The 26,485-nt window shown below is 42.5% G+C and overlaps 1 long non-coding RNA gene across 2 annotated transcripts in view; it reads right to left on the reverse strand.

Moving 5' to 3' along the window:
- LOC128582261 (uncharacterized) overlaps positions 1–26,485 on the reverse strand; it is a 46,412-nt gene that overhangs the window by 14,658 nt on the left and 5,269 nt on the right. The window contains exons 3-5 of one of the 2 annotated variants that reach the window (XR_008379014.1): positions 22,317–22,384; positions 19,591–19,656; positions 11,001–11,118 (exon numbers count right to left, since the gene is read on the reverse strand). This is a non-coding gene — a long non-coding RNA (uncharacterized LOC128582261). The remainder of the gene's footprint in view (positions 1–11,000; positions 11,119–19,590; positions 19,657–22,316; positions 22,385–26,485) is intronic. The other variant, XR_008379015.1, reaches the window with a different exon arrangement.

Below are 26,485 nucleotides of genomic sequence, written 5' to 3' on the forward strand. Positions count from 1 at the left end.
GTGTCCTTATGATAAAAGGATTTTTTTCCTTCTGGGTAGATGCCCAGTAATGGGATTGCAGGATCAAATGGGAGGTCTAGCTTGAGTTCTTTGAGGTTTCTCCATACGTCCTTCCAAAAAGGTTGTACTAGTTTGCAGTCCCACCAGCAGTGGAAAATTGTTCCCTTCTCTCCACATCCACGCCAGCATCCGCAGTTTTGAGATTTTGTGATGTAGGCCGTTCTTGCTGGGGTTAGATGGTATCTCAGTATGGTTCTGATTTGCATTTCTCTAATAAATAGGGATGATGAACATTTTTTCATATGTTTGTTAGCCATTTATCTTTAGAGAAGGTTCTATTCATGTCTTTTGCCCATTGATATATGGGATTGTTGGCTTTTTTCATGTGGATTAATTTGAGTTCTGCATAGATCCTAGTTATCAAGCTTTTGTCTGATTCAAAATAAGCAAATATCCTTTCCCATTGTGTAGGTTGCCTATTTGCTTTTGTTGTTGTCTCCTTAGCTGTACAGAAGCTTTTCAGTTTAATGTAGTCCCATTTGTTTATTTTTGTTGTTGTTGCAATTGCCATGGCAGTCTTCTTTATGAAGTCTTTCCCCAGGCCAATATCTTCCAGTGTTTTCCCTATGCTTTCTTTGAGGATTTTTATTGTTTCATGCTTTAAATTTAAGGCCTTTATCCATCTTGAATAAATGTTTGTGAGTGGAGAAAGGTGTGGGTCCAGTTTCAGTCTTTTACATTTGGATATCCAGTTCTCCCAGCACCATTTATTGAATAGGGAGTCTTTTCCCCAAGGTTCTTGTTCTTGTTTGATTTATCGAAGATTGGGTGATTATAAGATGTTAGTTTCATTTCCTGGTTTTCTATTTGATTACAAATGTCTGTCTCTATTTTTGTGCCAGTACCATGCTGTCTTGACCACTATGGCTTTGTAGTACAGACTAAAATCTGGTATGCTGATGCCCCCCGCTTTGTTTTTATTACTAACAACTGCCTTACCTATATGGGTTTTTCCCTAGTTCCATACAAAATGCAGAATCATTTTTTCCAAGTGTGGAAAGTACAATGTTGTTATTTTAATAGGGATGGCATTGAATCGGTAGATTGCTTTGGGAAGTATAGACCTTTTAACAATGTTGATTCTTTCCAGCCATGAGCATGGTATGTTCTTCCACTTGTTAATATCCTCTGCTATTTCCTTTCTGAGGATTTCATAATTTTTTTAAAGGTCTCATTTTTATTTTATTTTATTTATTTATTATTATTATTTTTTTTTACAGAGTCTCACTTTGTCACCCTCGGTAGAGTGCCGTGGCGTCACAGCTTACAGCAACTTCCAACTCCTGGGCTTAGGCGATTCTCTTGCCTTAGCCTCCCAAGTAGCTGGTCTACAGGCGCCCACCGCAATGCCCGGCTATTTTTTGGTGCAGTTTGGCTGCGGCTGAGTTTGAACCCATCACCTTTGGTATATGGGGCCAGCGCCCTACCCACTGAGCCACAGGTGCCACCCTCATAATATTCTTTCTAGAAGTTCTTAACCTCTTTTGTTAGGTATATTCCTAGGTATTTCATTTTCTTTGAAGCTATGGTAAAAGGAGTTGTGTCCTTAATTAGCATTTCATCTTGGCTGTTATTAGTGTATACAAAGGCTACTGACTTGTGGACATTGATTTTATATCCTGACACATTACTGTATTTTTTGATGACTCCCAGGTGTCTTTTTTTTTTTTTTTGTAGAGACAGAGACTCACTCTATCGACCTTGGTAGAGTACCATGGCATCACACAGCTCACAGCAACCTCCAACTCCTGGGCTTAGGTGATTCTCTTGCCTCAGCCTCCCAGGTAGCTGGGACTACCGGCGCCCGCCACAATACCTGGCTATTCTTTTTGTTGCAGTTTGGCCAGGACAGGGTTTAACTCAACACCCTCAGCATATGGGGCCAGTGCCCTACCCACTGAACACAGGCACCGCCCAACTTCCAGGAATGTGGTTGAGTCTTTGGGGTTCTCTAAGTATAAGATCAAATCATCAGCAATTGACCGCCTCTGCTCCCATTTGGATGCCATTTCCTTGTCTTGTCTAATTGTATTGGAGTTCTAAGAGGAAAAGCTTTCAGTTTTATTCTGTTCAGTAAAATATTAGCTGTGGGTTTGTCATAGATAGCTTTGATCAGTTTAAGGAATGTGCCACCTGTGCCTATACTCTTCAGTGTTCTAATTAGAAAAGGGTGCTGGATTTTATCGAATGCTTTTTCTGCATCTATTGATAGGCTCAGATGGTCTTTGGTTTTGCTTCTGTTAATACGATGGATAACATTTATATGGACTTGCATATGTTAAACCAGACTTGCATCCCTGGGATGAAAACTACTTGATCATGATGTATGACTTTTTTCATGTTAAGCTGTAATCTACTGGCTAGGATTTTGTTGAGAATTTTTGCATCTATATTCATTAGTGAAATTGGTTGGAAAGTCTCCTTTTTAGTTGGGTCTTTTCCTGGTTTTGGTATCAGGGTGATGTTTGCTTCGTGGAATGTGTTGGGGGAAGATTCCTTCCTTCTCAATTTTTTGGAATAATTTCTGAAGTACGGGAATAAGCTCTTCCTTGAAGGTTTGATAGAATTCTGGTGTTAAGCCATGGGGACCAGGGCATATTTTTGTTGGAAGATTTTTTTATTCTTTTTTTGATCTCAGTGCTTGAAACTGGTCTGTTCAGGAGCTCTATTTCTTCCTGGCTAAGTCTAGAGAGAGGGTGTGATTCCAAATACTGATTCATTTCCTTCAGATTGTCAAATTTCTGGGCATAGAGTTTCTGATAGTATTCAGAGATGATTTCTTGTATATCTATGGCATCAGTTGTTATTTCCCCCTTATCATTTCTGATTGAGGTTACTAGAGATTTTACTTCTATTTCTAGTTAGTCTGGCCAAAGGTTTATCTATTTTATTTATTTTTTCAAAAAGCCAATTCCTCGTTTCATTAATTTTCTGAATGATTCTTTTGTTTTCAGTTTCATTGATCTCTGATTTAATTTTGGATATTTCTTTTCTTCTGCTGGGTTTAGGCTTAGATTGTTCTTTTTCCAATTCCATAAGACGGCTTGTGAGTTTGTTGATGCACTCTCTTTCTGTTTTTTGAATGTAGGCATCTGAAGCAATAAATTTTCCTCTCAGAACTGCTTTTGCAGCATCCCACGGGTTTTGGTAGTTTGTGTCTTCATTGTTGTTATGCTCAAGGAAGTTAATGATTTCCTCTTTTATTTCTTCCTGCACCCAACTGTCATTCAACAGAAGATTGTTTAATTTCCATGCCTTTGTGTGGGGTTGAATGATTTTGTTGGAGTTGAGTTACACCTTTAGTGCCTTGTGGTCTGAGAAGATACAAGGTAAATTTTTCATTCTTTTGAGTCTGTTGAGGTTTTTTTTTTTTGTGTGTCCTAGGATATGATCAATTTTGGAGAATGTTCCATGGGGTGATGGGAAGAATGTATATTCTTTATCTTTGGGATGGAGTGTTTTATATGCATCTATCAAGCACAGTTGTTCTAGGGTCTCATTCAAGTCCCTTATATCTTTGTTTAATTTCTGTTTAGAGGATTTGTCCAGCTCTGTAAAAGGAATTTTAAAGTCCCCTTTCATTATGATGTTATAGGATATCATATTGCTCAGACTGAGTAAGGTCTGTTTCAAGAATCTGGGAACATTGAAGTTGGGTGCATAAATATTTAGAATTGAAACGTCTTCTTGTTATATTTTCCCCCTGACCAATATAAAGTGACCATCTTTGTCTTTTTTGACTTTAATTTCTTTAAATCCACGTGTATCTCAAAATAAGATTACAACTCCTCTTTTATTCTGAAATCCGTTTGCCTAAAAATTTGTCTTCCAACCCTTAACTTGGAGTTTTAATTTGTCTTTTGAAGCTAGGTGTGTTTCCTGCAAACAGCAAATGGATGGCTTGTGCTTTTTAATCCAGTCAGCCAATCTATGCCTTTTCACTGGGGAATTCAAGCCATTTACATTTATTGAGATAATTGATAACTGTAGTAGTGTTTTATTCATCTTATTTTGTGAGAGTCCATTGCTTAGTTTTATCTTTTGCATCATTGTGGAAGTTAGGTTCTGTCCTTTAATTTCTGAGTTCTTACTTTGCTATTGATCCATTGTGATGGTCCAGTGTGTAGAACAGGTCGAAGTATTTCCTGTAGAGCCAGTCTTGTTGTGAAGAATTTCCTCAATGTTTGTACATCAGTAAATAATTTGATTTCTTTGTCAATTTTAAAGCTTAGCTTAGCAGGATATAGAATTCTGGGCTGGAAATTGTTCTGTTTAAGTAGATTAAAGGTAGATGACCATTGTCTTCTTGCTTGAAAAGTTTCATTAGAGAAGTGTGCAGTTGCCCTGATGGATTTGCCTCTGTAGGTCAACTGGTGCTTACTCCTGGCAGCTTGAAGAATCTTTTCTTTTGTCTTGACTTTGGACAGGTTCATCACAATGTGTCTTAGAGAAGCTCTGTTAGAGTTGAGGCAACCTGGGGTCTGTTATCCCTCTGAAAGGAGTGTGTCAGAATCTTTGGTGATATTGGGGAAATTTTTATTTATAATATTCTCTAGTGTGGTTTCCATTCCCCTGGGGCATTTTTCTTCCCCTTCCGGGATACCTGTAACTTGTATGTTTGAACACTTCTTAGAGTCCCACAATTATGTCAGTGAACATTCTGCTTTCTCTCTCTTTTTTTCTGCCTCTTTAATTATCTGAGTTATCTCAAGAGCTTTGTCCTCTACCTCTGAAATTCTTTCTTCTGCATGGTCTAATCTGTTGTTGATACTTTCTATTGCATCTTTAAGTTCCCTAATTGCTTCGGTTCTTTCAGCTCTGCTATATCCTTTCTATATTCTTCATATCGTTCATCTCTTATTTGATTCTGTTTTTGGATTTCCTTTTGGTTATTTTCCACTTTATCAGCAGTTTCCTTCATTGTTTCCATCATTTCCTTCATTGTTTTCATCATCTATATTCTAAATTCCCTTTCTGTCATTTCTTTTTTTTTTTTTTGTGTGTGATTTTTTTGGCCGGGGCTGGGTTTGAACCCGCCACCTCTGGCATATGGGACTGGCGCCCTACTCCTTGAGCCACAGGCGCCGCCCTCCCTTTCTGTCATTTCTAACATTTCTTTATAGGTGGAATCCTCTGCAATAGCTACCTCACGGTCCCATAGGGGTGGGGGGAGGTTGCTCTGGACTGGTTTTTCATGTTGCCAATATTTTTCTGCTGATTCTTCCTCATGAGTGTTTTATTTTATATGTTTCCTTGCCCTAATTTTCCTTTCACTTCCTCTTGCTCTTTCAATTACCATGCCTCTGGACTAGGGTTTTGATGAGTCCTTTTGGTGCAGAACCAGAAGGATGAGAAGATGGAAGAGCAAGAAAAAAAGAAAAACAAGAAAAGAAGAGAAAAAAGAGAAAGGAGAGGGGGTGAGTAAAAGGGAATATTGACAAAAAGAAGAGAGGCACAGAAAGAGGGAGACAGGAGCAATATAGGTGTACAGTAGGGTACTTTGACCCAACCTTAAAAAACTCCAACCTCTGGGGGTGCCGGGTTGGGTGGTTCCCTTGAAGTCAGCAGCTCTTTGCTAGCTTGTTCGGACACAGTACCCCATCTCCACCAAGTAGAGAGGAAAGACAAAAATGCTACAAATCAAACCAAAACAAGCAAACAGAAAACTTTACAGGATAAAATTGGGGTGGGAGGGAACCAAATAATAGAGGTAGAAACACTAGCAAAAATGAAGTTCTAATTGTTAAGGTAACAATGGAAAATTGTATTTAAACTAGAAAAATGAAGAAAGAAAAAAAGAAAAATCTAGAGGGAAAATGTTGAAATTAAAAAAAAAAAGGAAAACCAAAACAAAGCAGTATATATAGCTTGCTGAATATTGCCTGGGCAACAGGTGATCTTCTGGGGTATGAGATGTTAATCACAATGCTGATATGGCTATACGAGATGAAGACTAGAGGCCTCTGCTGAGTTCTCAAACCCTGCAGGGTGGAGAACCTAAATCTCTCCTCAGCCTGCTTAAAAGCCACTTTAAACTGCTAAACTTTGGCTAAACAGAAGCTTTCCCAGGAAAGCACTTGTGGCTAGGATCACTCCTGAAGTAGCCATCCACTTACCCAGTGTGCCAAAACCTGTCTCACTCTATGCCCCTGAGGGCCAAGGCTGTAAGGCGTCTCAGTACCTGCCTTTAGGGTGCTCAGTCACTAGATTACTCACTCCTGCTTGATCCTTGCTCTGTGACCCTGAGGGTAGAGCTTGCTAGGGAAGTTCTCCCACGATGTCTCTGCACAGCCCATAGCAGAACACTATTAGCTCCATCAGGCTCAGCAGCTCAGTCTGGGGCCCTAGACAATGCTTAAAGTCCTCCGCACTCTTGCCCAAGTTCTCCCAAGGTAGTTCAACCTAGTGCCAAGTCCAAAAAAACAAAACAGCTCACAGGTAAGGCCTTTCCAGTTTGCAATCTCACTGCTGCTATACTTACGGCTGCTGGTGGAATTAGACCTAACGAACACACACAACCACTTGCCAGTTCTCCACTGCTTTTGTCCTCCTCATGGGGTCCTGGAAGTCTCTCGCTAACTCCCTGTGTCCCCAAAGAGATGTTTCTGGGCAGATCTCCCACCAGCCAGAGATGCCTGGAGTCTCCTCTCCCCAGTCTCACTGTGCCCAGTTGCAAGGAAGCTATTACTCAGTAGCCATCTTGCTCCTTCCCCCAAAAGTGCTTTTTCTATTCTCCTGCTCAACAATTGTCACAGAAGACTTCTGTGACCTCTGGTCAGCAAAAAGTTTAGGGGATTTCTTCTCACTAGCAACCAGTCAATTCTGCAGTGGACACCAAATTAATTCCAACACTGTCTACCTAGAGAGAGCATCAAATCCCACAGGTTGGGGACTCAATCCTCAAGTTGGCACCCAATCTTACATTTTTCCTCTTTTGAGACAGAGACTCTGTTGCCCAGGCTAGAGTGCCATGGCTTTAGCCTACCTCATAGCAACTTCAAATTCCTGAGTTCAAATGATCCTCCTGCCTCAGCCTCCCAAGTAGCTGGGACTACAGGAGCCCACCACTATGCCAGCTAATTTTTCCATTTTTAGTAGAGATGGGCTCTTATTCTTCTTGCCCATTATGATCTCCAACTCCTGAGCTCAAGTGAACCTCCTGCCTTGATCTCTCACAGTGCTAGGATTACAGGCATGAACCTCCACACCCAGGCCCAACCTTATTTCCAATGCTAATTGCAAGCCCTGGATTATTTCACTTGAGCTTCTGACTGATTGGCTATAAATTGGAGTTCCCAGGCCTCCCTCTTTAGGTTTGACTAATTTGCTAGGGTGGCTCATAGAATTCAGGCAAACACTGACATTTACCAGCTTATCATAAAGGATATTACAAAGGATAAAGGTAAAGTGATGCGTAGGGCAAGAGACAGGGGAAGCAGCAAAGAGTTTCCATGCCCTCCCTATATAAGCCACCCTCCAGACACCTGCATGTGTTTGGATATCTGAAAGCCCGCCAAACTCTATCCTTTGGGTTTTTATGGAAGCTTCATTACATGGCATGATTAATTATATCATTGGCCATTGGTGATCAATTTAATCTTTAGTCTTCTCCCCTCCCAGGTTTGGAGGTGGGCTGAAAGTCCCAACCCTCTAATGCTGCCTTGGTCTTTCTGTCCCAGCCACATTCTGAAGCTACCCAAGAGCTGCCCACTAATGGTCAACTCATAAGTGTACAAAAAGACACTTGTCACGTTGAAGATTTCAAAGATTTTAGGAATTGTATGCCAGGAAACGTGGGATTAAGACTTAATATAGTATATATTTCAGGGTATCACAAATGTAATTTTCAGGCAACAAAATACTATATACCAACGATAAGGAACAAACCGCTTCATGCAATGAACTGGATGAAGCTCACAGACATGTTGACCCAAAAAAATTGCATACTGTATGATTCCATTTATGTACAGGTCAGAATAATTGTTGCCTTTGAGAGGTATGAACCAGGAAAGGGGCACAATGACTGTGGATGTTGGAGGAGGTTAGCAACTTGATCTGGGGGCGAAGTTTTGAGCTAAGCACTGGAGATTTATATTCAGAGTAAGGATGTCATACCTTAATAAAAAAGAAAAGAACAAATGAAATAAAACTGGGTGTGAGAGCTTCTTTTTTTCTGAGAAAGCACCTTATTCTGCTAGGGTGTGGTGGTGCACAGCCTGTACTCTCAGCTATTTGGAAGGCTAAAGCAGGAGGATTACTTGAGCCTCAGGAGATTGAGGTTGCAGTGAACTGTGATGACACCTCTGTACTCTAGCACAAGAGTTTGAGGTTGCTGTGAGCCATGACACCACAGCACTCTACTGAGGGCAGTATAGTGAGACTATCTCAAAAAAAAAAAAAAAAGAAAGAAAGAAAATATCAGCTGGAGCATTCAATTTAAATTTAACTCATTTAAATAGAAGTTGTGTTTAGCTAATAATAGGGCTTTTAAAAAACCAGATCTATTATCATTGTAACTTCTGGTAGTATTAATAATTTCTTTTCTCACTTAAAATAGTCCCAACTATTAAATAGTCCCAACTTAAAATAGTCATACCAGCATTTTGGTTTGGCCTGAAAGATAAAAAAGTTAATTTTGGATCTCCCTGTTCATATTATTACAATAATTCTAAAACACCGAAAACATCTGCAATGTGAAGATTATACCCCAACATCATTGAACAGCTGTATCCATGCATTCTAAGATGCTGTCTTCTTTGCAATGGCCAGACTTGACATGCGTATCATACAATGCATCTTAGCCCTGCCTGGTGCAAGTACACCTCAAGAGAGGTCACTACTCCATCACATTCCCCCATCATTGTTTTGTTTTTTGAGACAGAGTCTTACTATGTCGCCCTTGGTAGAGTGCTGTGGCATCACAGCTCACAGCAACCTCAAACTCTTGGGCTTAAGCGATTCTCTTGCTTCAGCCTCCCAAGTAGCTGGGACTACAGGCGCCTGCCACAACGCCCGGCTATTTTTTGTTGTAGTTGTCATTGTTGTTTTAGCAGGCCTGGGCTGGGTTCGAACCCGCCAGCCCCAGTATATGTGCTACAGCTACAGGTGCCAAGCCCCATCATTGTTTTTTTACCATTTGGACATCACCATTATTTTTTAGCCAACATTTCATAGTGTAGTTTAAAAAATACCTTCCTCATAATAGTTTTTCTGCATGCAGAAGTGGCAGAGGAGTGTGGTGAGGAAATGTGTGGGCGCTGGGTTCAGACTGTCTGGGTTTGCATGTCTGCCCCACCATTATTCTTTGCACTACCTCTTGGCAAGTTGTTCAAGTTTTTTTTTTTTTTTTCTTTTTTTTTGAGACAGAGTCTCTGTTGCTCTAGGGTAGAATGCTGTGGTGTCATAGCTCACAGCAACTTCAAACTCCTGGGTTCAAGCAATCCTCTTGCCTCAGCCTCCTCAGTAGCTGGGAGTACAGGCGCCTGCGCAACACCCAGCTAGCTTTTCTATTTTTAGTAGAGACGAGGTCTTGCTTTTGCTCAAGTTGGTCTTGAACTTCTGAGCTTAAGCAGTCCACTGGCTTCTGTCTCCCAGAATGCTGGGATTATAGGTATGAGCCACCCTGTTTGGCCTGTTCAAGCTTTCTAAACTCCAGTTTCTTGGCTATAAAAAGGAAATAATAAGGCCAGGTATGGTGGGTCAAGTCTGTAATCCCAGCACTCTGGGAGGCTGAGGTGGGTGGATTGCTTGAGCTCAGTTCAAGAGCAGCCCAAACAACAGCAGGACCCCATCTCTAGTAATAATAGAAAAATTAGCTATGTGTGGTGGCACACACCTATAGTCCCAGCTACCTGGGAGGCTGAGGCAGGAGAATCCCTTGAATCTAGGAGTTTGAGCGAGCTATGATGATGCCACTACACTCTACTCAAGGCAACAGAGCAAGACTCTGTTTCAAAAAAAAGAGATAATAATGCTTACCTTACAGGCTTATTGTCAGATGAATACGAGATAATCATGTAAAAATGGTCAACACAGAGTAGGCACATGCTTAGTAAAAGTTAGCCATCATTATTATTATTATCATTATTATTTACTAAAATAAATACAGGCTGTTCTCTGGTTTTGCTGAATTATAAAAACTGAACATAACTTCGACCTCCAATCATCACACAGGTTAAATTTGTTCATTAATTCACAGCGATTGAGTACCTACTCTGTGAAAAAGGTAGCCCTATCCTCAGAGGGCTTCCCAGTGAGCTTTGGGCAAGTGCATATTCCTCTCTGGCCCGAGTTATCAGGCAGCGGCCAGTGTCCTTGTTGGCCTGTGACTAGCAGACTAATATGTCCTGTTAGTAATAGCTTGAGGTTTCCCAAGCTTCTCCTTACCAGCACGCTCTTCTCCTTCAGGGGCAACGTGTATCTGTGCAGCACTGGAAGTGCATTTTCATTGCCAGGCTTCTTTGCATACGCTTCTCAAAAAACATTAAGCTGTTCAGTTTCCACGGGTAGAAATGGAAAGCCTGGTTTTCATGCCCACTCTGGTTAGTCTCAAAATGCCACTGAAACTTGGTAGGGTCTCTAAAACCGATTTCTAAATTTGATTTTATTTTAAAACTTTATTCAAATTAATACGAGGGTACGATATTTAGGTTACATTGTTCTCACTTCCAGGGTAAAGTTCCATTAAGATTTCTAAATTTTAATAGACAAAATATTGAAGACTTAGGTAATTTTTTTTCCCTAAAAAGGTGACTGTCCAAATCAATAAAATATCATCATGCTTTCTTTTTTTTTTTTATCATCATGCTTTCATAACTTTAAGTGGCTTTCCATAAGCATTTTTGGCACATTGCTTCAAAAGCTATAGTCAGTGAGCTGATAGTTTGAAGAACTGATCTCAAGTAGAGATAATATCTTGGTCTTGATCAAACTCATCATACCTGTCATGAATTTTTGTTTTCTCCTCCTCCTCTTCCTCTTCTGTGTTGGCCCAGCTGGAGTGCAGCCACACGGCCAGGTGTGGTGGGTCAAGTCTGTAATCCCCAGCAGTCTGGGAGGCTGAGGCAGGTGGATTGCTTGAGGTCATTCAAGATCATAAAATTCCTAAAATCTTCAAAATCTGTCATCACAGTGCACCATAATCTCGAACTCCTAGGCTCAAGTGATCCTCCTGCCTCAGCATCCTGAATAGCTGGGACTACAGGTGCCATGATGCCTGGCTAATTTTTCTCATTTTTGTAGAGATTGGAGCTCATTATGTTGCCTAAACTGGTCTCAAACTCCTGGCCTCGAGCAATCTTCCCTCCCACCTGGGTCTCATTGGCCTGAGCCACCTTGCCCAGCCTAAATTTTCTTCTTAGGGTGTTGCCTGTAGCTCAAGGAGTAGGGCACCGGCACCATATTTGGGGGTGATGGGTTCAAACCCGGCCCCGGCCAAAAAAAAAACTACTAATAAAAAATTTTATTAATTTTAGCAAAATTAGCAAATAATAATATATTTTCTTCTTAAATGTTCCATTTTTCACCGGTGAAACCCATTTTTAGTTTCAAGTGTAATTGTTTAATCCATTTGAAGAAAATATGATATTAACATACATCAGGTATTCAGGCACTCATATCTAACAGCCTTACAGAAGGTCCTAGAATAATTTTTTTCCTTCAACACTGTTTTATTATAAGAGTGATGAGAAAAAAAAGTCAATTCCTGCCTAGGGCCACTCTCTGTGTGGAGTGTGCCCATTCTCCCACGTCTCTGTGAGTCTTCTCTGGGTATTCCAGTCTCCTCTGTATCCCACGGATGTCACCTCAGGTACACTGGTGTGTCCCAGGATGAGTGGGTTGTGTGCATGGGTGTGCCATGTTGGAATGGCGTCCTATCCAGGGTGGTTTCTGCCTTCTGTCCTAAGCCACTGAGATGGGCTCTGGACACTTGAGCCCCTGAACTGGAATAAGCAGGTAAATAATTATCTTACTTGTTTTATTTTTCTTATATGTGTATATAGTGCACATTTATTTCAGCGTTCAATATTAGAAGTGTTTTGGTCTTTATCTAGATCAGGCGTCCTCAAACTGCGGCCCACGGGCCACATGAAGCGGTGTGAATTGTATTTGTTCCCGTTTTGTTTTTTACTTCAAAATAAGATATGTGCAGTGTGCATAGGAATTTGTTCATAGTTTTTTTTTTTTTAAACTATAGTCCAGCCCTCTAACAGTCTGAGGGACAGTGAATTGGCCCCTGTTTAAATAAAGTTTGAGGACGCCTGATCTAGAAGCTTGGTAATGTTTCTGTGACCAGAAATAAGCTGTAAGGGCTGGGTGTGGTGGCTCCTGCCTATAATCTTTGTACTTTGGGAGGCTGAGGTGGGTGGATTGCTTAAGCTCAGGAGCTAGAGACCAACCTGGGCAAGAGCAAGACCCTGCTTCTGATAAAAGTAGAAAAACTGAGGCAAGAAGATCGATTGAGCCTAGGAGTTGGAGGTTGCTGTGAGCTATGATGTTACCAAAGTGCTCTACCCAGGGTGACAGAGTGAGACTATCTCAATAAAAAAAAAAGAAAAAGGAAAGAAATAAGCTGTAGGAACTTAACTCTTATTTGTAGTAGTTAATCTATGGTATGACTGGTTTTCTTGTACATTGTTTTACATAAAGCTAAAGTTTCTAAGAACCTATGGATGATGTTAAGTGAAGACTCACTGCAGGACAGGGTAATATATAAACTAGTTCTTGCAGGACTACTGGACTATGATGAGAGCACGAGCCTTGTCACCAATGTGTTCCCATTTGGAATTACAACACATTTGGATATGGGTCTTATTGTTTGTTATCAACGTAATTCAAACGTATTTACTTTAGAAAATTTATTTTTTACAGAGTAACGTATAACAGGATCTGTTTATGTAAAGAGATTCATAGAAGTGTGTTGGGCATTGTCAGTGTCCTGCCCATTTCCTCTTAGCCCACCCAGAGACCTGCAGCTTCAGTGGAGTTTCTGTACCTAGTGGGGCCTTCCGCCCTCAGGAAGCTGTGTCCCTCTGTCTGAGAGTTTTCTCTGGCCATAGGCGTATACTTGGGAAGTTATGGCCCCTAGGAGCAACCCATAATCAATGAGGGACTGGAGTTGGTGGACACCTTTCCCAACCTCCTTGCCCCTTGCTAGGACAATTCTGAGGTTTGTTTGACACAGCTTCTCAGAGTGTCAGCTGAGAGGGGCTCAAATGGGTTGAGCCCCAGTGGCCCCGAGAACTGACCTGCTCACCAACACACCTTTTCCGGCTCTCCCCCTTCCCCTGTCCCTCACCAGGCTACTTCAGATCATGTTCCTACAAACGTACTTACATCCAAATCGTTGATATGGGACTGCTTTGATGGGGACCCACTATTTCTTTGTCTGAGGCACAGTCTTATTCTGTGGCCCAGGCTAGAGTTCCATGACATTAGCCTAGCTCACAGCAACCTAAAACTCCTGGGCTCAAGTGATCCTCCTCTCTCAGCCTCCTGAGTAGCTGGGACTACAGGCACTCACCCCACAATGCCTGACTAGTTTTTCTATTTTTAGTAGAGATGAGGTCTCGCTCTTGTTCAGGCTGGTCTCACGCTCCTGAGGTGGAGTGAGCCTACTGCCTCGAGTGCTAGGATTATAAGTGTCAAACAGGCCATCAAACATTATTTAATACTTACACAAACAACGTGGAAGGATTCAGACCTGATGATGGTGTTGCAGGCACAAATTGAAGTGGCTGTCCGACTCACAATATAGTAGTTCTCCTATTTACCACACATATGCTCCCTTTCTCCTCTTGAAGAATTCTTCTCCCACCAAATAGAAACTGCCTCCCTGACAACGTGATTGGTTGGGGTTGGGCATCTGATCTAAGCTATTAATAATGCTGGCAATCATAATTGATCCATGGAGAGAAAATAACTCACACTGGACTAATAAGAAAACTTCCCTAGGATTTTTCTAACTGATGCTAGAGGAAGAGAGCCTTTCTTCTAAGAGTTATGAAACTATGAGCCCAGAGCTGGTCCTGTTCACAGTCAGAGAGTATACAGTCAGTTCTCAGGGAGAGGCAGAGAGAGGAACGACAAGAATGTCTTCATGGCATTTGAATCCCTAGGGCCAACTGATCCTAAACCAGCTCCATTTGTCCTTCCCTGCAGTTGAAGACTACAGAACTGGAGTTTTGTTTTGTTTTGTTTTGAGACAGGGTCTCAAGCTATTGTTCTGAGTAGAGTGCTGGGGCATCACAGCTCACAGCAACCTCAAACTCCTGGGCTGAAGTGATTCTCTTGCTTCAGCCTCCCAAGTAGCTGGGACTACAGGCACCTGCCACAATGCCCAGCTTTTTTTTTTTTTTTTTTATTGTTGTAGTTGTCATTGTTGTTTAGCTGGCCTGGGCCAGGTTTGAACCCCCACCCCCACCCCTGTGTATGTGGCTAGCACCTTACCCACTGAGCTACGGGCACCACCCTACAGAAGTGTAGTTTTCCATGTACATTAGCACCCTGGAGTAAGCTAGTTAGAGTAAGATCTTTATAGTTTACAACCAGAGAATCCTACTATAGATGTTTAACTCTGGGACAAAAAGTTGGATTAGGAGTGAGGGTGTGAAGCAGGAGATTCGGTTTTCAGATGTGTTTTTCAGTTCTAGGATTTCCATTTAGTTCTTTTTTACCCTTGCCAGATCTCTCTTGAATTTCTCATGTCGGCACCTAGTAATATGCATCTTTTCCAGACCCTTTATTATACTTACCAAAGTTATTTTAGAGTTCTTATTTGCCAATTATGACATCTGGGCTGTTTGTGAGTCTGTTTCTATTGACTAATGTATCTCTTGACTATGGGTCACATTTTACTTTTTCTTCGTATGTCTAGTAATTTTTGTATAGTGAACATTGTGAATGATAAGTTAGAGAGATTAGAAACTGCTATCTTCCTCCGAAGAGCATTTTCTTGCAGTAGGCAGTTAAACTACTGGTGGATCACATCACTTATTTTTTAGCTTTCGTTAGGATGGGTCTATTTGAGTTTTACCCTTAATACTAGAATATATGCCTTAGTCACAGATAAAATCTTTACTCTAAGGGTATGGCCCATCCACGGATTTGATGAAAAGCTCAAGTTGCATGACAAATTCCCCCTAACGTACAGAGACATTCAACTACAAACTCTTTCTCCCCTGTGATGGGCCACTGCTGAAATCTCTGTTCACCTTTTTCAGCCATCAGCTATTGTTTAGATTTCTCAGAGTATCACCTGTTCATCTATTGTTCAGGCATCAGGCAAGGATTTGAGGAGAATTTAGATATGTAAATTTTGGGGCCTCCAGTTATGTGATTCTCTCCTTTCTTAAACTCTCCTCTGTCCCAATTTCTAGCCACTGTGCTTGCAAAGTCTTTCTTGGAATCATCAGGCCAGTAAGCCTGGGACTTTCTGTTCTGGGTCAGATTCTCAGTGACCTCCCACTCTCTGGGAGCTGACCGTGGGTCTGTGAGTGGTCCTTGAACCAGCAGCATTAGTGTCACCTACGAACTTGTTGGAAAGGCAAATTTTTAGGACATACCCCAGACTTCTGGAAGTGACTCAAAGATCCTGGGTGTGGAGCCCAGCCTTCTATGTTTCAACAAATGTTCCATAGAGTCTAATAAACCCTAAGGCTCAGGAATGCCTGACTGCCTTAGAGGAAAGCCATATGATTGTGCATCTCACCTGGAGTGTTTCCCTTCTTTCTCAGGTCAAGTCACCTTCCCTCGCTGTGTGGTTGCTCTCTGGGGGCATCAACAGGTTTTTTAATTTTTGCCCAGAGTTTGTAATTTATATTGTACAAGGGGTTGGCCTTCTACCTATCACTCTACTCTGTCAGACCAGAATTTGGACAATTTTCTTTTTTAAAATTTTTTTTTTTGTTGTTTGTAGAGACAGAGTCTCACTTTACTGCCCTCGGTAGAGTGCCGTGGCGTCACACGGCTCACAGCAACCTCCACCTCCTGGGCTAAAGTGATTCTCTTGCCTCAGCCTCCCGAGTAGCTGGGACTACAGGCGCCCACCACAACGCCCGGCTATTTTTTTTTCTTGTTTTGGTTGCAGTTCAGCCGGGGCCAGGTTTGAACACGCCACACTTGGTATATGGGGCTGGCGCCTTACTGACTGAGCCACAGGCGCCGCCTAGAATTTGGACAATTTTTATCAGAAATACTAGACTGTACACTGTCTGATTTATTTTACATTGTTATTTTAAAAATAAATTTAAAATATCTTTAATTGTGTCTGGTGCTGTGGTGGATGCCAATAGTCCCAGCTATTCAAGTGGCTGAGCGCAGGAATTCAAGGCTGTGGTGCATTAAGATTGAGCACTGCATTCCAGCCTGGAGCAGAGTGAGACCTGGTCTCTTTTTAAAATTGATATTTGATGGCTAAGGGGCTAAGGTACCAGCCACGTACACCTGAACTGGCGGGTTCGAATCCATCCCAGGCCGCCAAACAACAATGACGGCTGCAACCAAAAAATAGCTGGGTGTTCTGGTGGGCACCTGTAGTCCCAGCTACTTGGGAGGCGGAGGCAGGAGAATCACTTGAGTCCAGCAGTTGGAGGTTGCTGTGAGCTGTGATGCCACAGCACTCTACCCAGGGCGACAGCTTGAGGCTCTGTCTCAAAAAATAAAATAAAATTGATTTGAATCAAATGTTTGTGAACCCTGGATACACTTTACAGTTTTATGGGACACAGCTTGAAACTCTGTAGTTTAAGCCTATGATTGACAGTATGGGTGGGGATTAACTTCCGCCATGTGTAGGAGTATCTCTATAGCAACTGTCGCCATGGCAGCAGACCTATCACAGAGGTGATAACCCAGCTTGTGCAGAGTGGGGAGGAATGTGGTATTATACCTTCCTGGTCCCCATTCCAGAAGACACCAGAGACTAGCTTTGCACCTTGAAAGAGGAAGTGGATGACCACGTAGAAATTAGCTTTCTGCTAAACACATTTCCAGCATTCCAAACTGTCTGCAAAAGGAGGCTCTTCTTAACTCTCATAAGCCAGATTCATACTAGCTTGGTCCTTACCTGTTAACCTCACCTGCTAACATTCCAAAAAGTACAAAGAGTCTCTGATCCTCACTGAGAAGAACTGACCTCGTGTTTCACAGTATTCCTACCATATCAGACCTATGGAATGAAGAGAAAGTTCTTCTAAATAAATTACTGTGGGATGGGTATGGTGGCTCCTTGAGCTCAAGGAGGATTTCTTGAGCCCAGGAATTGAAGACCAGCCTGGGCAACATAGAAAGACCCCATTTCTAAAAAAAAGTAAGAAAAATTAGCCAGGCATGGTGGGACACACCTGTGGTCCTAGGTACTGGAAAGGCTGAAGCAGGAGGATCACTTAAGCCCAGGAGCTCAAAGCTGCAGTGAACTATGATCATGTCATTGTACTCCAGCTCTAGGCAACAGAGTGAGTCCCTGCCTCTAAAAAAATTTTTTTTAATAAATAAATAAGTCACTGCAGCCTTCTCTCTTCCCCCACTTCTTCCCCTCTCCCAGTTTTGTCCACAAGGCACAAGACTAGCAATGCTTCTCCAACTTTAATGAGCACACAAGTGCCCTGGGGATCTTGCTAAAATGTGAATCCTGATGTAGTAGGTATTATGGGCCTAAGTAGGTCCCCTCAAAATTCATGTGTTGAAATCATAACCCCTACTACCTCAGAATGTGACTGTGTTTGGAGACAGGGTCTTTGAAGGGGTAATTAGTTTAAACAGGGTCATTCGTGTGGGCCCTAACCCAGTTTGACTGGTGTGTTTCTAGGAAGAAGAGGTCAGGACACACACCAGGGGAAGACCATGTGGAAGACACAGGGAGAAGGTGGCTGTCTCAAGCCAAGGAGAGAGGCTTCAGAAGACACCAAGCCTGTCGACACCTTGGTCTTAGACTTCTGGGCTCAGAACTGTGAGAAAATCAGTATCTGTTGGATAATCCCCCCAGTCTGTGGTACTTTGTTACGGCAGTCCTAGAAAAATGACATTATGTCTGAGCAAGGAAGTGAGATTTTGCATTTCTAGCAAGCTCTTGGCTGCTGCTGCTGCCACCAGTACACAGACTGTACTCTGAGTAGCAAAGACCTTGATTCTAATTCCTTTTCATCTTAGGACATTGTCAGCAGCTTCCTACATCACTGAGCAGGTGGGGAGAACACTTTTTCCTTAAACTCTGCCTTCCTTAAGATAGCTAGGGCGAGATTCCCAACCTTTTTTATATTTGAAGCACTTTTGAACATTAGAAATATGCTGGCACCTTTTGGGTTCTGTAAGTGAATGTAGTGGGCTGACTACAGTCGCAGGGAAGGGCAGACCTATCGGCAAGTTGAGGAGCTCGTGCCTCGTTGCACAGGGGCAGTTGCTGCTCTGTCCTCATGCTAGAATGTGGTCAGATTTCCTAGAGAAGCCAGAAGTTTGGATTTGTATATTAAATCTCTAAATTTTTATATTAAATATCTAGATTTTTTTAAACTTTTAAATGTTGGCAACTCCATCTGTTTACATTTGAAATGTTGTTGTGAGGCAAAGGAGCCCTTGGAGGGGCTAGACATGTTCCATATCTTGACCCATGTCTTGTTTTGGGTGTGTACGTATGTAAACATTTCTCATCCTGGTACCGTGCAAGTAAAAATTCAAAAGCTGTGCCATTAAAATATGTACAATTTGCTACTTGTACATTATGCCACAGTAAAAAAGGTTTACAAATTCTGCACGGGAATAATATATATGATAGTTGTTACCTCTGGAGGTGGAGACAGGGAAGAAACAGGGTTGGCCTTATGTATATTTCTAACATTATGCTTCTTTAAAGGGAGAGCTGAGCTGAAGCACACAGAGAAAGAACTGTGTCATCTCAGTGGTATCTGAGTGTCTCCTTTTATTTATTATCTTATGTTTGAAGTCTTTCATAACTTAAGCATTAACACTGCATGAACCAAACCAAACTCCTCAGAGGTTACTGGTTTACTGGATAAACCAGTCTCTTGGTTTATCTCCCTCCAGGACTGTACAGCCTTTTAGGTATGAATTTTGCTGCCCTGACCCAGGGCTCCTGCATCTTCAGTAAATAGCTGTTCTCCCTTTGCCATGAGTGTGATGTGACATCACTCCATCCTCAGCCCAGCATCCCATATGACATTCATCACCAGAAATGCATTCTCAGTGCAGCTTCCGCTGTAGTAAATATAAAGTTTATAGGCTGGGCACAGTGGCTTGCACCTGTAATCTTAGCACTTTGGGTGGTCAGGAGTTTGAGACTACCCTGAGCAATGAGGAGAACCTTCATCTCTAAAAACAAATAAATTAGCCAGGTGTGGTGGTGGTGGTGGGCACCTGTACTCCCAGCTACTTTGGGAGGCTGAGGCAGGAGGCTAACTTGAGCCCAGGAGTTTGAGGTTGCTATAAGCTTGGACACCTCTGCATTCTAGCTTGGGCAACAGAGTAAGACTCTGTCTGCAGCATACATATATACATAAATAAAGTTTATATATTTACCCAAATTTGAAGATATTCTGTGACAGGTTCATAGTTTAGAGCCCTGAGAGAACGCGCTTCTTGACTCTGAAAGCAATAAAGCCTAGTGGTTAAACTCACTGGGGAGATGCCTGGCTTTTCCACTTACTAGGTACATGCCTTTGGGCAAGTTAGTCTCTAAGTTTCAATTTCTTCATCTGTAAAATAGGAATGATAATGATTATCATACCTATTTGGGTTTATGTGAAGATATACATTTGCTGAGTGATTGGTGCGTAACTATTCAGTAATTATTAGCTATTAAATAATTAACACTAGGTTGATTTTACTTTGAATATCTTTTTTATGTCATCAATCAAGTATGAGACCACAGTGTTACTAAATTTGTAGCTAACCACCAAGCCTCAAAGGGAAAATATTTTGGATTCTCATTCAAGCAGCAAATGTGATCACACATTGTCCCAAGTGCAGAGGCAGTGAAAACTTGCTTCCTGCCTTCAAGGAACCAACCTGTTTCTGTCCTCCCAGAAAGATCCCAAACTGCTACAGCAACCTCAAGGGAGAAGGGAGTGGCAGAATCTGCAGGCTGGTTCATTTCCTCTCGGCCTCAAGCCTCAGGGGTAGGGTGCCCGCCCGCCCCTGGGACCGTGGCGTTGCCAGGGCAGCCTCCCTGTTGACACGCCTGGGCTGCTGTTTGGGGCTAATCTTCCAGGAGCTGCACCCTGCTGGCGGCTCTGCAACTCAAAAGGGCTTGCGTAATGACTACTAAAGCAATAAGGATGCACGCAGATACCAGAAAATTCACTCCCTACAGGAATATGATTTTGGCTACTTTTAAGTTGGTGTTTCTTTGTCTTTTAAGCCACAAGCATTAAGTTTCTGTCTGAAATTCCAGTTCTCCCACGTTTCCTACTGCAGAGGCCCTTTTCTCTGGTAAATCACTAAGATACTCTTGGTGCCTGACTGGGGGATGAGGAGCCAGTCACCCCCTGCCCCAGTCCATTTTCTATGTGGGGCTTTCCTCACATTTTAGGAGGTGTACCCGAATGTCAGCATTTCTGCTGTCACCATTCAGACCCTCAGAAATCTCCTGGGCCCCCTTTCCCTTCCACTAGTTTAAAAATCCTGTATCATCCACTGTGGTCTGCCTTGCAGGGCCTGGAATCATCTTGAAACTGCTCACCCACCTCTCAGTTCTGTCACTAAGGTCCTTCATGCTCTGTCCCAGTACAGCTACCCGACCCCCAAGCCCTCCCTGGATCAAAACAGCATCCTGGAATGGAAGGGGTGAGAGCACGACCGTGTTCTAGGAGTCACCTTGAATTTGTTCTAAGTGCAGTGCAGTATGAATCAGACGGCAGCAGACACCATCTCTCTGACCCCCTGCCCCTCACTTAGCCCCATGCAGGGCTCCTCCACTCTGCTGCCAAAATATTCTTTCCAAAATGTAAGTCTGGTGCCAGCTCTCTACTTAAAATCCTTTAATACTGACCCCCCCCACCCACCGTTTCCAGAATAAGTGTTTGACCGTCCAACAGCACTGTCAGACATCTGCACTGTCAAGAAAGGCCAGAAGTTTGGGTTTTTATGTGACTCCCCTGTATTTTGTATTTTTAAAGTAATGATATTTTATATGTTAAATTATGAAAACATTGCAATAAGTCTCTCACCTACTTCTGGCCCCTAAGTCCCTATCTGAAGAGGCCACTGCTGTTACCAGCTTCTTCTATTGCCCTTCGGTCTCTGTCACACACACACACTCTCCCACGCATACACCCTTTCTTTTTCATACAGATGTAGCCAATTCCATTATTTATTAATTTTAATTTTTTTTTTTAAGAGACAGAGTCTCTAGGGTCTTGCTCTGTCATCCTTGCTGGTGTGCAGTGGTGTCACTGTAGCTCTCTGCAAGCTTGAACTCCAGGGCTCAAGGGATCGTCCCACCTCAGCCTGAGTAGCTAGGACTATAGGTACGTGCCAACACAACCAGCTAGTAGCCAATTTTTTAATGTTGTTGTAAAGTTTTAAAACCCTGAAGGTCAAACGAAACATTTTTGCACCCCAGGTTATAAATCCAATGTGCCTTATGACCCATTGACTGAAAGTTCCCTGAAGCCAGGGGACTTTGTCCCCACATCCCCTTTGACTCCTAGCACAATGCCTTGCACACAGTTGGCACTCAATAAGTACACTGCCCATCCAGTTTTTTAAGCCTAACTCTGTGCCTAACACTATCTCCCCATGGCCTTCCACGGACTACTGAGTGAACTGTGATACAACCTCGGAGGGGACAAACGGGAGCAGTGAAGTCTCAAGTCCCGTGCAGGCACAACAAGAAGGCTTAGAACCTGGCCATGCCCCACTTTTCTGGGTCACCTGTCTACGACAAATGGACGAGAAGAGCAGATCACTCTCTGTTCTCCAGCCTGGCCTCATGGGGTGTCTGCTCGAGCTGATGGCCTAAGCCCCAGCAGTGTGCTGAGACCAGAATCCCCAAGCCAGCTGTCATTCCCAGGGGCACAGTTTCCATTTCTTGCTCTCTGCCAGGGCAAGGCAAGCCAGGGCAGGACAGAAAGCACAGGCGTAGGCAGAGCCTGCTGACTGTCCCCGGGCGCGGGGCGGGGCGGGGTGGGGCTGGGCTGGGCTGGGCGCAGTGAGTAAGGCCTTCAAGTTTTGTCATGTTGGGAGAAGACTCATAGCTCGGTGGTTTTGGAATCTCCTAGCATAGATTCTATTTGCTTACTCACCTGAATCCTGACACCAACAGCGCTGTGTGCACAGGTCACTTTGCCCTATTGGTCAGCACGTTCCATGGCTGCAGAACAAAGTGACAATTTCAGTTCATGAGGTGGACCCCACTGTGGAACTGTAACAAACTCTGACCACCTTTCTCTCCCCCATCCTCCGAGGCAGTGATTTCCAGTCCTGCTCTGCAGTGATACAAGACAGGTGAGTTTTGTCAGCAGCTCACAATGTCCCTGGACCTGTACTGTGACATCACCCCTTTCTCTCCCACTCAAAACAGCATCCTGGAATGGAAGGGGTGAGAGCATGATCATGTTCTAAGCGTCACCTTGAATTTGTTCTAAGTGTAGCGTAGTATGAACCTTAATCCCAAAACTCAAGTGGGTTAAGACTGACCATATTCTTTTTTTTTTTCTTTATTATTTCAAGCTATCCTGGGCTTGGAGCCCTCATCCTTTGGGTTGGCTTAAAAATTATATTGGTAATGACAGCACAGGGCAGTCTTCCCTTCCCTGGGGATGTGTTAAAATCCAGGTTACCTGGTACCTAGAAAATAGGGACAGGACCAAGGCCTCTGTGGATATTCCCAGGGCTCCAATCAGCGTGCTCCTTCAGGGAAGGAAGCTTGCGACAGCTTCCCGTCCAGGCTGAGGCATGAGAACCCTAAGCCAAGGCCCTAACCCTCTGAGAGACACCACAGAGCCTCTCCACAGAAGTCTTGCCATTCTGCCACCTGTCACCGGACTGTCACGGAGGACATTCCAGCCCGAAATGCTTGGGGGCCACTCATCCCCAATCCCTTCCCAGCTTTAGGATTCTAGAAAACACAACCCAGATTGTCTTCACAAACAGCTTCTGCATTCGGCCCCCAAAACAAACCTCCCTGAGGCAAGAATGGTTTTCTACTTGGAAAGAAGAAATGAAATACAGGAAAAACAAAACCCACACTAAGAGCTCAATATACTACCCTGCCACCTCATTTCTATTAGAATTAACCAGTCTTACCTCACAAATTTCAGCATAGGCACAAACTCAGCACTTGTCACAAATGACTTGTGCCATCTCCAGCTTATGTAACCCCCACCACTGCTTTGCTTTAAAGTAGAGGAGGAAAAAAACATGGAAGAATAATCTCTCCTCACCCTTGCTTTGTTTCTTTCATTCACTGATTATCCCCAGAATGAAAAATAAAGACCATTCTCCCTGAGGGAGCAATTTCTAGCCAAGATTATAAGAACGTTGCCCAATGCCCTAATTAACTATACCAAACACAGTCAGTGATGAAAGTGGAAGCATCAGCTTATTATAATTAGACATCACTGATTCACATGGAATTTATAAGACTATTTCTATTACTAAAAGTATTTTCTCCACTTAATTAGCACTTTCTTAAAAACATCTTTAGTTTTTCTTTTTAACCTGACTGGGATAGTATCGATGAACCAGAGAGCAACGGCATCTGGTCTGTGAAACATCAGAGTCAATAATACGGCAACTCACTAGAGAAAAACAGAGTTAAATTCATGAAGAGGAAAGGGACAGGGGAGAAGAGGGGAGGGAGCTCAAAGCTCCATCTGACCAGTACAATGTAGGGGTAATGCCACTCCTCCTGGGTAAAAGATTCAGTGACCACTTGGATACTACCAAACAAATGCAAACAATGTGACCTAACTGTACGTGCCTTTATACTATTAATCTGAAATAAAAAAATACAGCACATATTTATACATTAAAAAATAATATGGCAGGGCCAGGCACGGTGGCTCACACCTGTAATCCTAGCACTCTGGGAGGCAAAGGCCAGTGGATTGCCTGAGCTCATGGGTTCAAGACAAGCCTGAGCCAGAGTGAGACCCTGTCTCTAAAAATAGCTAGTTCGAGATACCCTGAGCATTAAGAAGACCCTTCATCTCTAAAAATAAATTAGCCAGGTGTGGTGGCGGTGGGTGCCTATAGTCCCAGCTACTTGGGAGGCTGAGGCAAGAGAATCACTTGAGCCCAAGATTTTGAGGTTGCTGTGAACTATGACTATGTGAACTACCGAGGGTGAAAAAATGAGACTCTGTCTCGAAAAAGAAAAATATATATATATGGCAATCGGTTTTTAAAAGATCACTGCCTTATTACATTATTATATATAATATTTGGGCAGGCATATGATCAAGCACTTGAAGTTAAGTAGTAAGTTGAGATTTGAGTTTTGAGTTCTTCAGGATTTTTATCCCAGCTGTGTATTAAGTAGGACCTCAGAGGCTGGGCCCTGGGCTGGTTTTGCACCTGATACCAGGGCTAGAACATGTGACGGGCCATCCTCAGCCCCTGTTGGAAGCAATGGCTACTTTCCAGGCCAGAACATTGTCCGTCTAAAGGTGCCCACGTTGAACAGACATGTATACTAAATAAATATAAATGTAAACCTAAACCTGAAATCATTTTCACCTATCAGGTGGACATAGATTAAAATATGGATAAGTGTGGATGAACTTGGGAGCAAACAGTAGACTCGTAAATCATTGATAAGAGTAACCATGCATCAGTATTTTAGGGGGTAATTTGCCAATGTCTATGCAAAATTTTCAATGCTCATGCCCTTTCTCCTAGCAGTTCCATTACTAAAAATTTTCCATACAAATATACTAAAAATTGTATACCAAGAAAAAAATGTACAATGTACATGCAGGATGTTTCCTGCATAATTGTCTGCAATAGAAACAAACCAGAAACCAGTTAAATGTTTCAGTAGGGATTAAATACACTATAGGACAGCACTACGATGGAATTATGTCACCATTTAAAAGAATGTGGTCAATCTTGCATGCTAAGAAAAAAATCCCTCCACGATATAATATTAAATAAAAAAAGGAACATATAAAATGCTGATATTCTTTTCTCTGGCAGGATACACAAAATATTGCTGACATGGTTATTTTTCCTAACAATATACATACATTCTAAAAAGTTACAGTCCCTGATCTAAGGGGCAATTTCCCCGCCCCCTTTCTTTGTACTTTTAGCATTAAAACAAGTATCTCTTTAAAAGAATGATGCTGTATTTATGTAAAAGTTGAAAGATGTCTGTAAGAGATTGTATTTTCCAAAATGGCCAGGGCAATATTCCCAGTCCTACATACCCTTCCAGAACTTCATTACTCCTCATTAGAGGACACGTTTATCTCGTTCTCTTGACCCTGAGTGGGACTTTGTGACAGCCTCAATCATCAGAATGCTGTGGCTTCTGGGGCTATGCAAAAATGGCCTTATGGCTTCCATGTGGCTCTCGCTCTCTCTTGGAGTGCCTGCCCTGGAAGTCCAGCCACCATGATGTGAGGAATCCCAACCTACCAATAGTTCAGTGGTTTTGAGTATGTTCACGGAGTTGGGCAAACATTGCCACTATTGAATTCTAGAACATTTACATCATCCCAAAAAGGATTTACCAACCAGTTCCCACCCACCCCAGGCCTGGCAATGCTCAGCTACTCTTCATCTCTATGAACTTGCCTATTTTCTGAACATTCATACAGATGGAATTGCACATGTGTCCCTTTCTGTCTAGCTTCTTGCACCTACCACAATGCCTTCAAGGCTCATCAGGCTGTGGCTATCAATACTTCATTCCTTCCATGGATGAATAATACTCCATCGTATGGATAGCTCACCTTTTGTTTATCCACTCATCAGTTGGCAGACATTTGGGTTGTTTCCACTTCTTGGTTGTGAGGAGTAATCTTGCCATGAACACATGTACATGGTTTTTGTGTGGATATGTTTTCAACTTTCTTGTGTTCAACTACTTTTAAATCACTTAAGTATTAAATGATAAATACCTAATAATTAAATGATACTGGATAATAATAAACGATGCACAATTACTTCTTTTTTTTTTCTTATTATTTTTGGCTGGGGCTGGGTTTGAACCCGCCACCTCTGGCATATGGGACCGGTGCCCTACCCCTTTGAGCCACAGACGCTGCCCCACAATTACTTCTTATTCATTAAAGTAGACTCCCTAAGAGCAGAAACCTGTTTCTGCATGGTAATTCAGATTTAATAAGGACCACTGGTAGTAATAAAAAGTAGAAAAACCAAAGTAATAAAACAGCACAATTTAAAATCCAGATTTTTCACCAATTCACACAAACCTTTACCAAATCAGTCTGAATTAATGGGA

Source organism: Nycticebus coucang, chromosome 3, assembly GCF_027406575.1.
Source record: "Nycticebus coucang isolate mNycCou1 chromosome 3, mNycCou1.pri, whole genome shotgun sequence".
NCBI classification, from domain to species: domain Eukaryota; kingdom Metazoa; phylum Chordata; class Mammalia; order Primates; family Lorisidae; genus Nycticebus; species Nycticebus coucang.